At 40.7% G+C, this 17552-nt stretch overlaps 1 protein-coding gene and 1 non-coding gene across 5 annotated transcripts in view; both read left to right on the top strand.

Moving 5' to 3' along the window:
- The window catches only part of arfip1 (ARF interacting protein 1), a 214772-nt gene that overhangs the window by 25422 nt on the left and 171798 nt on the right, over nucleotides 1–17552 (top strand). The window lies entirely within an intron of this gene.
- LOC122556070 (U6atac minor spliceosomal RNA) lies at nucleotides 7052–7174 on the top strand. The gene has a single exon (XR_006313457.1). It is a non-coding gene; the product is annotated as a U6atac minor spliceosomal RNA (small nuclear RNA).

Genomic DNA, 17552 nt, shown 5'->3' with positions numbered 1-17552 from the left:
ATAAACGATTGCCCATTTTAAGGATGGGCATTCATAGTGATGGGGAGTGTACCATGTTGGCCTTGACTGTAGTTTCTTGATACTAGTAATGAGCTAGTTTAGACAATGTTGGACTATATCATACAGATATTCCTTTGTCTTTCACCATTTGCTTCAATTATCCTCAGTCAGTGATAGTTATATTTATGTGTAGTGTTAAGAGTTCTCCTGTGTAGAAATTGAATTGCTAATTTAAACAAATAGCTAAACATGTGGTCCATTCCTCCAACACCAAGACCAGCAGCCTCCATTGTGCATAGCTTGGCATTATCTTCAAGCTTAGAGCTAATTCTCCCAGGTTTTCATCTCCGTCATTAGTCAAGGCTCTGAGACAAAGCTGCAGAAATATTAGCACTGAAATTAAATGTTGCAGGGTGTAACATTTAGAAATGATTGAGAAGAAGTACAGGGATATCGAGTAAATGTGAACTTAGTCTGTTCAGATATAATGCAATAGTTCTGTTCCTGTGTGATCCCGTGTTATAAGAAAATCAAGTAATAGCAACACCATTCAAACCAATGGGACTGGAATCACGTTATAGCCAATACAGGTAAGGGAAGTTAGCATTCTACAAATAATGGTCTAAATTCTTCAATCGCATTGTAGCCAATTTGTGTTGAAGAAACATGCATTCTAACAGAACTGACTATATTCAGGTGTACTTAGTCAGAATAAGTAAAGAGACAACACTTTTAGCAGGCAAAAGTAGAATACGTATGGCTATAAATAAAAGATGGTCAAGAGTAAATTACAGTATCAGATGTAATCACCTAATGATAGTAATGAGGTGAAAAAAGATGCAGATAAATTAGGCCAGTTGATTAGGACAATAATCATGGGGATTTCAACTGCACTGATCTTAATTAGACAAAGCAAACAGTCAAGGTTTTCTCACCCAATATATGAAAAAGCCTGACAAGGAAAATTAGCTTAGATTAGATTACTTAGTGTGGAAACAGGCCCTTCGACCCAACAAGTCCACACTGACCCTCTGAAGAGCAACCCACCCAGACCCATTCCCCTACATTTACCCCTTCACCTAACACTACGGGTAATTTAGCATGGCCAGTTCACCTAACCTGCACATTTTTGGAATGTGGGAGGAAACCGGAGCACCCGGAGGAAACCCACCCAGACACGGGTAGAATGTGCAAACTCCACACAGACAGTTGCCTGAGGCAGGAATTGAACCCGGATCTCTGGATCTAGCTAAGAGGAATAATCAGAACAATCAATGCTCTGAATGTAGCACTGTGGATCTGGCAGCAGTCCCTAAAGAAGATTAATGACCTCATTAAGTGGTCAAAATGGGTGAAGACATCTGCACATTACATCCTGTAAATATATAACCCACCTCTTAGTGCTTCGACACTAACTGCTGTATACCCTAGCATACTGAGGACTCACTGCTTATGTTAGGACACAGTTTACAGGGAAGAGTCAAGAAAGTGGGTTTAATCATATTGAATGCCAAATCAGGTTTGAAGTATTCAGTGGCCGCCTCCTAATTCTCATGCAGTCATGTTCTGTCTTCTCCCTTGCAGACGGTGGTGGTATCCTGCAGCAGCAGCAGGAAAGGACTGGTCATAAAAGAAGGGGAACTTTCAGACAGTTGTGACCATGATAGAAAACATTAAGATTGTGGAAGAGAAGGATAAATGTATAAAGCACATTATTTAGTAGATTGGAGAAAAAATGATTGAGAGACTGTGAGGATACAACTTAATGAAAATAAAACAGGCAACAATGTAATGCAACATTGAGAAATATTTAAAACTGTTCAACCAAGTGCAGAAACAATTTATTCTGTGAACAGGGAAGAGTAAACTGAGCAATAGTGAGACTTCAGAGATGAATAAAGACCTAAGGGAACAATTGAGGATTAAGAAAGAGGCATACGTTACTAATATAGACAGCAGAGGTGTGCATGATAATAGAATACAGAGAGATTAGGCAAGAAGTTACAAAAAATGGAGGAAAGGAGGAAGAATAAAATTAAATTCGCAAGAAATTTTGAAAATAATGAATAATTTTATAGGCTCTTTATTTTAAAAAAGCTATAATGGGAATCAGGCCTATTAAATAAGACAAGGTAACAGTCAATTAACAGTGTCCTGACAGAAATATTGAATCCTTATTTTGTTTTACTATTTAATGAGGAAACAAAATTGGTAGATTTAACATGGTATGAAGTAAGTGCATTTAAAATATTGAAATGAAAGGGGATTAATCAACCTCCAAGAGAGTAGCCCCTCAATTCTGGATGGATTGTAAAGATTTGTTTTTTGAAAGAATTTGAGGAGAGCACAGAGGCATTACCACATTTATGAATACATTAGGAAAAGGTATGGTGCCAGAGGACTAGCAGATTATGTAATTCCTATATTTAAAACAAGTGTCAAAACAAGAAATTATAGACTAGTCAACTTGACATTGGTGGTAGGGAAAATAGTGGAATCCCTATTTAAAGGAGAGAATTAAAGAACATCTGGAAACAAAATATAATAAGCGTCAGTGCAGATTTTTAAAAGGGAAAACCTTGCTAGATCCATCCTGATTTTTTTGGATGTAATAGAGTAGTGATGTAGCAAATGTAACTTTTCTGGATTGTTAAAGGCCATTAATATTATTTATCGTAATAGGGGAATGTATAATGTCAGAGAATGTGGAGTCAGGAAATGGCAGAATGGATTGCTTGTTGCTTGAAGGTGAAGTGGAGAGTTAGGTTAAGGGTAATTTTTTCAGAGTAGCAGAGAACTGGAACTGGTATGCCATAGTCATTATGACCGCGATTACTGCTGTTCCAATTTACACAAATAATTTTGATTATGGAATTGTTGTGTGGCTGGAGATAACATTTCAGTAACCTTCAGGTGGTTGCTGACAGTTTGCCTGTAAATACAACTGCATGATCTGTGTAATCCCATGTAACTTTGTGAGTGAAACCAAAAGACCAACTGAAAGGAGTAGAAGAATCCAGGAAATTTCTCACTGACCTTGTGGGTAGTCGAAACTAGTTCTGGAGATCACTCTGGCCCTGAATTCCTGCAGTGCCCAACCTTTGTAAGAAATGATGTTTGTCCTTATCTGTTAGCTTATCTTTATAACCGAATTGCTTTATGATGTCAATTTGCTTATAGTCCTTTTGTACATCCTTTCACGAATCTCTATCACTCATCACTTAGGTAAGTAAACCTGATTAGTACTCCAAGTGAGGGTTTGTCCTAAGTTTATTGGAAGGTTCAGACTAGGCGCTACTTGACCTGAGTATTTTGAGCATTTTCTGTTCAGATTTTCAGCATCCACAGTATTTTGTACTGAGGGCAGCAGTCGTTATACCTCAGTACTAAATGGCTCCGAATTCAATAGCTCATTTTTGATGACAGTCTTTGAAAACTACATGTGCAGAGATATTATTTCAAACCTTTGGAGCAGGTGGGACTTGATCCAAAGCCTCTTGGCTCAGAGGTACGGACAGTACCACTATGCCACAAGAATCCCAAACCTGCAGGATATAGCAGCAGACAAAGAATGGATTCAGGCAATATAGCAACATGCTTAACAAGCTACTGGTTGATAATTTATTGGGTCAGAAGTTGGTGATTTCTACCCTGTCCCCTTTCTGATAAGTGCTGATTTGGTATGCTAGAGTGAATTTTCTTGAGCAGCATGTAATTCTTGACTTTTGATTCGAGAATAATTGCATCAAGCTGTGCACCAGCTGCAACACATTCTTCCTAATCTAGGCTAATTTAAATTAATAAAAGCAAAGAAAGAAAATTAATCAGAAATGGATGATAAAAGAGGAAGAATGCTCAGCAGTTTCACAAAGCTGATTAATTGGAATTGTGTAGGTTGAGTTTTGAATGTGGGAAATGAATTATAATCTCAACAATATTTGCTTATTAATGACTCAAGGTGTCAAAGTGATCTGATATTTTTAGAAGCCATAAAAGCTGAAATTTTGTTTCTCACCCCAAATCAGCACTTCCCTTGGCCACTGGATCAACAGCAAGAATAGCTTTACAAAGAATTCAGAGGCCCCTTTCTACCTTTGGATACTAATTTTGGTTTTGGATGTGTTTGACTCTATATATTGAGCTTTTATGCTCTATTTACAAGTGTGTTTGTGTGTGTAGCTGCCTGATGATATTTTTGTATCTGGTCTCAGCAGAGTGATTTCCTGTCCAGAGCGGAGATCCCCTGGTCTCTGACAGCTGAAATAAATGCATTCATTTGAGGTAGACACTTAACTTCCCTGTACGAGCATGAAAGGACATTTTAAACCACAAGTTTTTTTGTACTTTTTTTCCCCTCTCAACATAGAGTCATAGAGATGTGCAGCACAGAAACAGACCTTTCAGTCCAACTCATCCAGCCGACGAGATATCCCAACCTAATCTAGTCCAATTTCCCAGCACCCGGCCCATATCCCTCCAAACTCTTCCTATTTATATACCCATCCAGATGCCTTTTAAATGCTGTAACTGTACCAACCTCCACCACTTCCTCTGGCAGTTCATTCCATACACGTACCACACTCTGTGTGAAAATATTGCCCGTTAGTTCCGTTTTATATATTTCCCCTCTCGCCCTAAACCTATGCCCTCTAATTCTGGACTCCCCCACCCCAGGGAAAAGATCTTGTCTATTTATCCTATCCATGCAAGGCTGGCACAGTGGCTCAGTGGTTAGCACAGCTGCCTCACAGCACAGGGGTCTGGGTTTGATTCCAGCCACAGGTGACTCTGTGTGGAGTTTGCGCATTCTCCGGGTGCTCCGGTTTCCTCCCACAGCCCAAAGATGTGCAGGTTAAGTGAATTGGCCATGCTAAATTGCCCATAGTGTTAGGTACATTAGTCAGAAGGAAATGGGTCTGGATGGGTTACATTTCGGAGGGTCGGTGTGGACTTGTTGGGTCGAAGGGCCTGTTTCCACACTATAGGGAATCTAATCTAATCATGCCCTTCATGATTTTATAACCTCGATAGGGTCACCCCTCAGCCTCCAATGCTCCAGGGAAAACATCCCTAGCCTATTCAGCCTCTCCCTATAGCTCAAATCCTCCAACCCTGGCAACATCCTTGTAAATCTTTTCTGAACCCTTTCAAGTTTCACAACATCTTTCCGGTAGGAAGGAGACCAGAATTTCTTCTTGCTTATCAATTGCTCACTCACTTAATTGCATTAATTTAAAGTGAAAATAATACAAAGCTGGTCTTCTGAAATGCTGGTTCAAATTGCACTCTGCTACATTTGTAAAAGAGTTCTCCATCAAGCAACCTCCTATAAGTTCTAAACTCGTAGGCTGGCCAAAACCGATTAAAGTAAAGCTGTTATTTTTTTCTGGGAGTTCAGATTACATGATCAACTGAGCACAAATTTCAAATTCATTTGAAATGTTATCTGAATTTTCCTGTGTTGGAGTTCTACAAAAATAGACATGTAAATGTAACATTATAAAGTATTGAAACCTGATGAGTTTTCATTGCTGTGATGTTCCTGAAAGAATTTTATGAATAATGAGTAACTTGAGTTACAGGGTACTTGAATTTTCACCTGACTGTTGACAATTGGAATACAGAAAAGTATTGTTGAAACCTGTGATGATACTAATGGAGGACATTTTTATCTTATGAAGAATTTCTAACTTTTAAGCAGTGTTATTAGGCTTATTTTAGTATTTTGTCGCTACTAATACACTTCAAGGAAAGGTCAGATGTGAGCTAGTGTGCTTAAATGTTTTATGTTGCCTCGTGGTGCTGTTTTCTATCATTACTTCAAATTGTTCCTATTGATGATGACCTGTAATCATATAAAAATATCTAGCCAGAAATAAAATTTGTGATAAAAAGCACAGAGTATAGATTGTCATTCAGGTTAAAGAAAACAAATCACAGTCATAACATTGCAATTCTCTAAAAGTTTGGAGAAGAGTTTTCAAGGTAACAACCTGAAACAGGCAGTCAGCAGCACCAGGAGGAGTCTGGGAGATGAAGCAGTCACCATCACTGAGAGGACCCCATAGCAGGCAAAGCACACATTTAATACTTGTCTCTGCCTTCTGCTTCCTTAGTCAGATTGCTGGGCTTGACTCTTTCCTTGGTTATCCTCTTGCCTACATACTTTCTTTGAATTTGTTGGTCCCACCTTCACCTTTATGGAAACATTGGCCCTGCACTCTCACTTATTCCTTTTTGAATGACTCCCATTGGTATGTATTTGCTCACATTCCACTTTGAGCCAAATTCTGTCTAATTAAATGAAAATCGGTCTACCTTCTAATTCAGAACCATTACTTCTGGTGCATCTTTGTAAATTTCATAACGGCACGAAGATTTAAAGTAGTTATAGTCACGATCGCCAAAGTGCTCCCCCACTTCGATATTTGCCTGCTTCATTCCATAAAATTAAATCCAACACTGCACCCACTCTTGTAGGACCTTCTAATTACTGTCTTAAAAGCTCACAATGATACTTTTTAAAGAATCTTGCCTCTTCTAAACCTTGCACACTTTCTCTATTACTGTTAATATTGAAGAAGTTAAAATCCTCTACTATTATTCCCCCGTTATTTTACATTCCTCTGTGATTTGCCTATAGATCTGTCTTCTATCTCTCCCTGACTGCTTGGGAGTCTACACTACAGCACTAGCAAAGTAATTGCCTCCTTTTTGTTTCTAGTTCTACACATTTGGCTTTAATTGAGGAGCCTTTTATGATATCATTTCTTCCAGATGGCTTACATTTAAAGTAAGGGGCAAGAAGTTTAGAGGGGATTTAAAACTTAGAACAGTACAATCCAGGAACAGGCCCTTCGGCACCAACCGTGATGTCCTGCACAATCAGCTTTGTACACCTGCAATATGGCTTGCTAACTTTTATACCCAATGCTCCAACCGATGAAGGTCAGCATGCCATATGCTTTCTTCATCTTATTCACTTGTGTTGCCACTTTCAAGGAGCTATGGACTTGCATCCCACAATCCTTTTGTATATCAACTTTCCAATGTGTTGTATGAAAGGAGAGAAGATTAGCACTCCCCTTGATAAGGATAAAGGGGTCTTAGTGGCCTTTCAACACACATGGGATTTGAGGGAGATGGGGTTGAGTGTCTGGAATTCATTGTTTGAAGGAATGGTAGAGTTGGTAGCTTTCCAACATTTAAGTATTTAGGTGATTGCTTGAAATGCCATAGCATACAAAGTTATGGACCAAAGGGCTTTTGTGGGACAGTGGTAACGATGCTGCTTCTGAGTCAGACGTTTTGGCTCAAGGGTCACCTGCTCCAAAGGAATGTAATAACATAAATAAAACCAGAAATTGCGGATGTGGAAGATCTGAAACAAAAACAGAAGTTGCTAGAGAAATTGAGCAGGTCTGGCCATTCCTCTGTTGATTAGTTAATAAATTTGCTGTCTAAAAGGCTCACCAGATACTCACTCCTGTTATCACTGAGCGGGAGATTAACTGAAAGGTTTTGCGTAACTTTTTTTAATAAAGAAAATGTATTTCTTAATTTCTCAGCTCCTTAAACTAACTTCTTAACTTCAGGAAAGGGACAACTAAGCTACAATATTTACCAGCCAATTAGCACAGAATCTTTCTGTGATGTCACAGTTTGTCTTTTTCCTGTCACTAAGTGATTCCCCCCCCCGCTGCACAGTTCTCCCAGTGTGCTTCACAGTGATCCTGACTTATTGCATATTCCTAGTCTGCTATGTAGTGATCCTGGCCATGTGCATATTGTAGCTTGTCTCCCTGGCTTATTGTTTAATTGTTTTAATATAAAGAATGATACCTCTTTGATCTCCCACTGCTGCTCCTAATGGCATTTTAAACTTAAATTGTTAAAAATAATTCTACATAAACAGGGTTATGCATGTATAACCTTTCATACAGGTTAGGCATGAAAGGTAATAGAAAGGAGGTATGGTTAATAAGTTTGCAGATGATACTAAAATCGGTGGTGTAGTGGACAGCAAAGGTTACTTCAGTGTACGGTGGGGCATTGTTCAGATGGGCCAAAGGGCTGAGGGGTGGCAGATGGGGTTTAATTTAGATAAATGCGATGTGCTGCATTTTGGAAAGGCAAATCAGGGCAGACTTATACACTTAATGGTAAGGTCCTGGGGAGGGTTGCTGAACAAAGAGACCTTGGAGTGCAGATTCACAGTTCCTTGAAAGTCGAGTTGCAGCTAGACAGGATAGTGAAGAATGCACTTGGTATGCTTTCTTTTATTGGTCAGTGCATTGAATATAGGAGTTGGGAGGTCATGTTGCAGCTGTACAGGACATTGGTGAGGCCACTTTTGAAATACAGCATTCAATTCTGGTCTCCCACCTATCAGAAGAATCTTGTGAAACTTGAAAGAGTTCAGAAAAGATTTTGAACAAGGATGTTGCCAGGGTTGAAGGGTTTGAACTATAGGGAGAGGTTGAACAGGCTGGAGCTATTTTCCCTGGAGTGTTGAGGGGTCTCCTTATAGAAGTTTATAAAATCATGAGGGATATGGATAGGGTGAACAGCCAAGGTCTTTTCCCCTGTGTAATGGAGTCCCAAATAAGAGGGCATAGGTTTAAGATGAGAGGGGAAAGATTTAAAAGGGACCAAAGTGACAATCTTTTCACACTAAATTGGTGTGTGTATGGAATGAGCTACGAGAGGAAGTGGTGGTGGTTGGTGCAATTGCAACATTTACAAGGCATGTGGATGGGTATACGAATAGGAGGGGTTTAAAGAGATGTGGACAAAATGCTGGCAAACGGGACTAGATCAATTTAGGATATCTGGTCAACATGGACAAGTTGGGTCGAAAGGTCTGTTTCCATGCTGTTCAACTCTATGACTCTTCAATTTGTCTGACGTGACTTTTACGGCCTAAGATAATGGCTAGAGTTTTGCTGTCTATGTCGAAGGCATGACACTTGTTAACCTGAGGAGCATGATATCCCTGACAGCCACCTTTCAGGTTTCCATATTTAACTGCAAATATAGGAACAATGGTGAATGTTCACAGTTTTGCAATTATATAATGAAATCTCAATCCCGGCCAATAACTGACCAGAACAGTTTCCATTAATATTGAGCTACATTGATGGAGGAAACAAATTGATGAAGCAGCTGATGATGATTGAGTCCAGGACTGTATCCTGAGAAACTGAAGGGCTCTTGTGACAGAGTGAAAATGTCCTTATCTCTGGGCTAGAAGGTGTGGGTTCAAATCCCACCTGTGCTGGAGGTGGGTTGTAATTTGTCTGAAGAGGTGGATTAAAATAATCTATATCCTGAGGAACTGTTGGGCTCTTGTGGTGCAGTGATGGTGTCCCTTCCTCTGGGCAAGGCAGCCCGTGTTCAAATTCCACCTGCTCCGGAGGTGTGTCAAATCACATTACACTAAATGTAACACATTCAATTGAAAGAAAGTTGTTAATGCAAGCACAGAAGTCGTCATCCCCTTCAGGTGCAGTTGTGGTTACAGAAGTGGATGGCTGTGGTTTATTGTCCTCTGACTGTTTCTTGGGGGTTGGTTTAGATTGTGTGATTATGCAGGTACAAGAACAAATCAGAAAGGCAAAAATTTGCCTTCCCTGATGGCCTAGTGGTTAGGATTCAGCGCTGTCACCACTGCGGCCCAGGTTCGATTCCTGGACAAGGAATGGGAGTTTTCCTCTGCTCATTTTATTGTGGTGACAGCATTCCTGAAGCGAGGGTGGCTCAGTGGTTTGATTCCAGCCTCGGGCGATTGTCTGTGTAGCGTTTGCACATTCTCCCTGTGTCTGCGTGGGTTCCTCCGGGTGCTCCACCCAATGCATTAGTCAGAGGGAAATGGGTCTGAGTGGGTTACTCTTCGGAGGGTCGGTGTGGACTTGTTGGGCTGAAGGGCCTGTTTCCCCACTGTAGAGAATCTAATCTAATCTTTAAAAAAAAATGTGTTGGCATCAATCTTTATAGTGCTGTAAATAACGTACAGGTAGTTTGAGACGACTGAGTTAATAAAAGAATGATTTTGAACTTCTATAGGTGTTCTGTGTTTGCTTCTACAGCCAACGTGAAGGTATCCTTTAAAAAAATGCTCATTGGGTTAAATAAACTCACAAAGTGGGTTTTAACCATAAACAAATCCTCTTTGTCATGATGTATCTCAAGGCAAATGTTTTATTTGGATTTTCATATTAAATGGGAATGTAGTCTGTTGAATTATTCCACAATTAAAATCTTATGAAGTTTTTTTTGGTAATTCTTCCAACTGGTTGAGTTCTGTTCCGAATATATAAAGTAATCTGTGTGCTTATATATGGAGAGAGTAAGTTGTGGGAGGACTGCTCATTCATAACGTTACAAGACCGGTTTAATAGACTAGACTTGCCCTTTAATTAAGCATGGATTTGTAACCTTAATTATAGGACCACTAAAATTCCATAACAAGTCAAGGCCAATTTCTAGCTCAACCAGATCTTACAAATGATATGTTGAGTTTGCGTTAAATCTGTGCAGGATTAAAATATCATCCCTGGATGATGTTTAAATATTATTAAATGTTTTGTTCAGAAATAGCTACTTGTGTACAGGATGTTGTTTTGTTTACATTAATGCATCCATCTGTCTTCTAGCAAACCATACCAATACTACCTTTTTGTTTACAAAACGTTATTTGCTTTTGTGCATCTTGTGTGGAGACCAATGAGAAAGCCTGTTAGGAAGTTAGAGGTCTGCCTTGTATGGTTTATTGGGTTGAGCAGAACTGGTTTTATTTGTAAATGGATCCCAGAGCTTTGGTGTTGCTGCCAATATCTAATGATAGGGGCATACCACCTCAGGGTGTAACATCCAATTTCGAGATTGTCTGTCACTTGCTCTAAGATGAATTTTTAAAAATCTTTTTCAGGAGAAGAACTACTTAAGGTTATCTACACGTTGTTAAATATGCTCACTGAGGCTCTAACCAAACCTCCATATAATCCAATTAACTTTCGATTTGCTCTTTGAACCAAAAACAAATTGGTCTGTGTTTGCAATGATTGTACTTCGTATTCAGTCGTTATTCCATTGAAAGGGCAATAACTTCTGCAGTACGCATATGTTCAGGTTAATGTGGAAATTCAGAATTGCTTTCAACAATTTTATTCCTGGCAGGTGCTGTGTTGAGGACCAGACCCCTAAAATTGTAATCAATTGGAAATCATATCTAACTGATAGTACCTTCTCATGTACTTAGTCCCACTGCAAAAACCCTTGAACAAATTATCCCTTGTTGAATGAAGTTAACTACAACCCTGTCCAGTATATCCAGCAGTTTTTCTTCATAAGCAACTGGGACTGAAGTTGGAAGAACTATCCCACAGAGTTCTCCCAACTGCCTGGCACGTTATCATCAAACCATCCTTTTCATTCTACGTTCCAAGCATCACCATCATTCAGTATGTCCTGTCCCAACAGCATGAAGACCTACCAGAGCTTTAGGTCATAGTATGCTTGCATACTACCAAAATGAAGCTGACCGGGGAGCCCACCAGTGTTGACTGTGGATCCCATGGGATTTTATGGCTTCAGCTCAAACATGCCTGCACTTGACATGAACACACGATGTGATCAAATGTGATATGAGAAGCCCAAGCAAAATTGAAGTCAGTGGAAATCCTCTCAATGTGCTAAGTAAGACTCCAACCAAAGGAAGACTGTAGTGACGGCTGCCCCAGCCCTGGGGCATTAAGGAGTTTCTCAGTGTCAATATTTTCTAAGCAGACCAATCAAATGTTATTACACATCTCTGGAGCAGGTGGGACTTGAACCCGGGCTTCCTGGTTCAGAAGTAATGACCCTACAACTGTTTCCACAAGAACTCAGAGTTCCTCAGGACAGATATTTTCAATGCATCCGATCAGTCATTTTTTGACACACCTCTGGAGCAGGTGGAATTTGAACCCAGGCCGCCTTGCCCAGAGGAAGGGACACCACCACTGCACCACAAGAGCCCTATGGTTCCGCAGGATAGATTATTTTTAATCCACCTCTTCAGACAAATTACAACCCACCTCCAGCACAGGTGGGATTTGAACCCACACCTTCTAGCCCAGAGATAAGGACATTTTCACTCTGTCACAAGAGCCCTTCAGTTTCTCAGGATACAGTCCTGGACTCAATCATCATCAGCTGCTTCATCAAGGACCTTATTTCCATCATAAAGTCAGAAGTGACGATGTTTATAGATGTTGTACAGTGTTTAGTTTTTGCCATTTCTTGGATACTGGAGCATTCAGGTCTTGGACTGATTAAGTGGAAAATAATATTTGTGTCACAGTTATTGACGGCAATGGCTTTTCATCTGCCAATAACTGTCATTAGTTCTCTCGACCTGCTTCTAAATGATAGGGAATTCTACGTACCTTTTGAAATCTTTCACTTTTGTGATGGCTCTGAGAGTGGCAGGACTTAATTTCTGCCCAGGATAGGTGCATTTATTTAATGAGCCTGGGAGACTTTTTTTGACACGAGTCTCAGTTTGAAATGCTACCCCAGTGTGTTTTAGATTAGATTATATTAGATTCCCTGCAGTGTGGAAACAGGTGTTGTGACACAATGAGCAACATCTCCAAGGGAGAGCCCAACTATCAATCCTTAACATCCAAAGTTATTACTGTCACTGAATCCCACACCTTCAACATCCTGCAGACTACCACAAACCTAACTTGACAGCATCTTTCAAACCCGGGTAGAAGGTAAATTTATGAAAACACCACTCTCGAATTTGACCTTAAAGACCCAGTTTTGGATTGGAGCTATGTGATTGTTCATTAACTTGCTAAGAATTAGTAACTGGGCCCAAGCACTCCTTGCGAAGAATAGATCATTTGAGCGGTCAGTAAAGAGCTGGGCATTGGTTCCTATGGTAATATTTCGTGCAATTCTCAACTAAATCTAATGAGCCTGGGACACATTATTTGACTCTTCGCCTCAGTTTGAAATGGTATGTGAATGACAAAATTGAAGTCTTTAGTTGTAATGATAACTTAAATCACAAGCTGCATTAATTTAATTTTTTGTATGAGTCATAACAAGCATGACTCAGATCAGATAAGAACTTATGTTAACAATGGGGTGCTGGAGGTAAGGGTAATGGGTTAACAAGGTGGAAAAGCATTCATTATGCTGAGCCATTTAACAATATTGGAAGCATTCAGTATGTCAGGTCAGCCAGCAAGGTGAAACGTATCCATTATATTAATCCAGTTAACAACGTTAAGATGATTCACTGTATAACAGTAAAGGGCTTGGTCTCTGCTATTGATACTCGCTGATTATAACGGTCACCCAATTACTTTGTATGTTGCCTTATCTGGATGCTCCTCCCTGTAAAATGACGATATAGTTCATTGAGAAACTGCTGTTCCAGAGAAGACCGTAAACTCATGTCCTTGTGCACGTGGGCAATTGTTCTCTCTCCCTCCAGGGCCCGGAATAAAGATGAAGGAGGTAAAACTACACTGTGTTGCTGTGGTTCTGTTCGCCGAGCTGGAAGTTTTTGTTGCAAACGTTTCGTCCCCTGGCTAGGCGACATCATCAGTACTTGGGAGCCTCCTGCGAAGTGCTTCTTTGATGTTTCCTCCGGTGTTTATAGTGGTCTGTCCCTGCCGCTTCCGGTTGTCAGTTTCAGCTGCCGGCTGTAGTGGTTGGTATATTGGGTCCAGATCGATGTGTTTGTTGATGGAGTTTGTGGATGAATGCCATGCCTCTAGGAATTCCCTGGCTGTTCTCTGTCTGGCTTGCCCTATGATAGTAGTGTTGTCCCAGTCGAATTCATGTTGCTTGTTGTCTGCGTGTGTGGCTACTAAGGATAGCTGGTCGTGTCGTTTCGTGGCTAGTTGATGTAAAACGTTTGCAACAAAAACTTCCAGCTCGGCGAACAGAACCACAGCAACGAGCACCCGAGCTACAAATCTTCGCACAAACTTTGAACTACACTGTGTCTCTGAGCGTTTTGCTTCAACTGAGGGGAGAACGGGACGACATTATAAAGCGTGCAGGTAGTTCCCCACCTCCCAGATGTGCTGCATTGTCCAAAGCTCGGATTCCAGCTCCACAATTCAGAGCTGAAGGACCTCCAGCAACCAACACTTGCAGATATGGTCACTGCAGCTCGCAGTGGGAACTGCCAGCTCCCATATCATATAGCTACAACACATCACATACCCAGTCATCTCTACTCAGCTAATTTATTAGTTAGTTAATCCCTAGTTAGTTAATAAATTAAGTGGTTTGCAGTTTTTTTTAAACTGAGCATAGATTTTCGATCAGCCAATCTGGTCACAGCTCTCCTATAATGTTACGTTTTCAGTTTGGCCTCAATGACATTGTGCACTCCCCACTCTGTGCTCATGCCTCTGATTCCACACCCTGGAATCTAGGCAATTACCTTAGCACTCCTCACCCCTGCTGACTGACCGACACTGGCCTCTGGTTGAGAAAAGCCTTGATTTAAAAGCTCTGTTAACTGTTATAAATCATTCGGTGACTTGTCTCTGTAATTTGCTCCATCTCCACAGCACTCTTGAAATATTCACACTCATCTAATTGTGTACTCAGTGATACTGGATTTTAATTGCACCACCGTTAGTGACAGTGCCTTCAGCTGCCCAGACCCTAAGCTCTGAAATTCTCACCCTAAACTGTCCCTCCGCCATTTCAGAAAATATTAACTCTCTTCGACCAAACCTTTGTCCTATTAACTCCTTGGCTGATTCGGTGACTAATTTTTAAATATTGCTTTCGATTAGATTAGATTAGATTACTTAGATTAGATTACTTACAGTGTGGAAACAGGCCCTTCGGCCCAACAAGTCCACACCGACTCACTGAAGCGCAACCCACCCATTCCCCTACATTTACCCCTTTACCTAACACTACGGGCAATTTAGCATGGCCAATTCACCTGACCTGCACATCTTTGGACTGTGGGAGGAAACCGGAGCACCCGGAGGAAACCCACGCAGACACGGGGAGAATGTGCAAACTCCACACAGTCAGTCGCCTGAGGCGGGAGTTGAACTCGGGTCTCTGGCGCTGTGAGACAGCAGTGTTAATCACTGTGCCACCGTGCCGCTTTGAGATGCCCCTGCAACACTTGGTATGTTAAGGGTGCAATATAAACTGTTGCTAGTACTGCTTAGGTCAGAATTAGGATGCATGTACACAATTTCAGGTATCTCATTACAGAAAGAGAATTAAAATCAATGAAGACATATGCAGTAGATTCATCAAAGTGATATCAGAGATGAAAAATTGCTGGAGATTTGAAATACATCAAGCGTTATTACTGGACCATAGATAGAAATTAAATCTCATCTTGGCTTTTTTTAAATTTGAGAAATTTTAATCTAGTAAGAAAGAAACATTTCTTTGGTTGGAGAATCGGTGAAAGCGAATCAAGTGGATTTTTGATAGCACAGAGCGCTTTGACGCAAAATAGCTGTGGTAGAAACTGTAACCTATTTTAAGAGCAGATAAGTATCTGAGGCAGGAGGACAAACATAGGGCCATTAGAACAAATGACTTATCTTTGTACTGTCAACAAGACTGTGACAGAAAACTATTGAAAAATAATTTCAAATTTTTCACAAAATACAGTTTATATTTCACGAACTGTCATAAAACATTTCTCAAAAGCTATCACAACCGGAAGCAGAATGATGGCGGAGGGGAGTGAATGGATTTAACATTTTAAGCATGTTTTGATATGAACATAATAGTTAGCGAATCCTCACTTAAAATTATGGTTGCATTCATGAAAATCACAATTTTAAGTCTAACATTGGTTCCCACAGGAAGTTCCCAATGTTAAAGCTGCTGTTAGGTTTTGTAGAATTCTCTTTCACACAAGCAAAACTACAAAATTACATCCTCCAAGTTGAAATATTTTACTAAGTTCCTATATTGGTATATGAAGTAACTTTTAAAAGATTAAAAATAAAGAGAAGTGTAACACAATGCCTCCTATTTGCCAGTGATTCTCCTTCCTTCTCTTCCTCATGGAGACCTTCCCTACTCAGAATCATAGAGATGTACAGCATGGAAACAGACCCTTCGGTCCAACCCGTCCATGCCGACCAGATATCCCAATCCAATCTAGTCCCACCTGCCAGCACCCTGCCCATATCGGTCAACGAACCCTTCCTATTCATATACCCATCCAAATGCCTCTTGAATGTTGCAATTGTACCGGTCTCCACCACTTCTTCTGGCAATTCATTCCATACACGTACACCCTCTGAGTGAAAGAGTTGCCCCTCAGGTCCCTTTTATATCTTTCCCTTATCATCCTAAACCTATGCCCTGTAGTTCTGGACTCCCTGGTTCCAGGGAAAAGACTTTGCCTATTTACCCTATCCATGCCCCGCATAATTTTGTAAACCTCTATAAGGTCACTCCTCAGCCTCTGACGCTCCAGGGAAAATAGCCCCAGCCTGTTCAGCCTCTCCCTGTAGCTCAAATCCTCCAACCCTGGCAACATTCTTGTAAATATTTTCTGAACCCTTTCAGGTTTCACAATATCTTTCCGATAGGAAGGAGACCAGAGGTGCATGCAATATTCCAAAAGTGGCCTAACCAATGTCCTGTACAGCGGCAACATGACCTCCCAACTCCTGTACTCAATACTCTGACCAATAAAAGAAAGCATACCAAATGCAGCCTTCATTATCCTATCTACCTGCGACTCCGTTTTCAAGGAGCTATGAACCTGCACTCCAAGGTCTCTTTGTTCAGCAACACATCCGAGGACCTTACCATTAAGTGTATAAGTCCTGCTAAGATTTGCTTTCCCAAAATGCTGTACCTCTTATTTATCTGAATTAAACTCCATCTGCCAATTCTCGGTCCATTTGATTAAGATCCTGTTGTAATCCGAGGTAACCTTCTTCGCTGTCCACTACACCTCCAATTTTGGTGTCATCTGCAAACTTACTAACCATATCTCTTATGCTCGCATCGAAATCATTTATGTAAATAACAAAAAGTAGAGGACCCAGCACTGATCCTTGTGGCACTCCACTGGTCACAGGCCTCCAGTCTGAAAAACAACCCTCCCCCACCACCCTCTGTCTTCTACCTTTGAGCCAGTTCTGTATCCAAATGGCTAGTTCTCCCTGTATTCCATGAGATCTAACCTTGCTAATCAGTCTCCCATGGGGAACCTTGTCAAACGCCTTACTGAAGTCCACATAGATCACATCTACTGCTCTGCCCTCATCAATCCTCTTTGTTACTTCTTCATAAAACTCAATCAAGTTTGTGCTCCTCAGCCATCCAAGCTGCAACTTTTCTCTGCCTTGCCTCTAAGCTGTGCCCTCTTTCTCCAGTTCCTGATCTCTGGGTTGTGGTCTCTTCCTTGCAATTTCCTTTTCATGGTTTTGGGTTCCCATTCAAGCTCTAATGCCATTGAGATGCAAATCCTGATGTTTCGCAAATGCTGAGGCTTTTATGACCGATTTGGTTAAAATTGCTCCCACTCTGCT

Source organism: Chiloscyllium plagiosum, unplaced genomic scaffold (assembly GCF_037043375.1).
Source record: "Chiloscyllium plagiosum isolate Xiang-an unplaced genomic scaffold, Cpla_swu_hap1 HiC_scaffold_1, whole genome shotgun sequence".
Classification (NCBI taxonomy): Eukaryota; Metazoa; Chordata; class Chondrichthyes; order Orectolobiformes; family Hemiscylliidae; genus Chiloscyllium; species Chiloscyllium plagiosum.
This window is presented reverse-complemented; position numbering and strand designations above follow the sequence as displayed.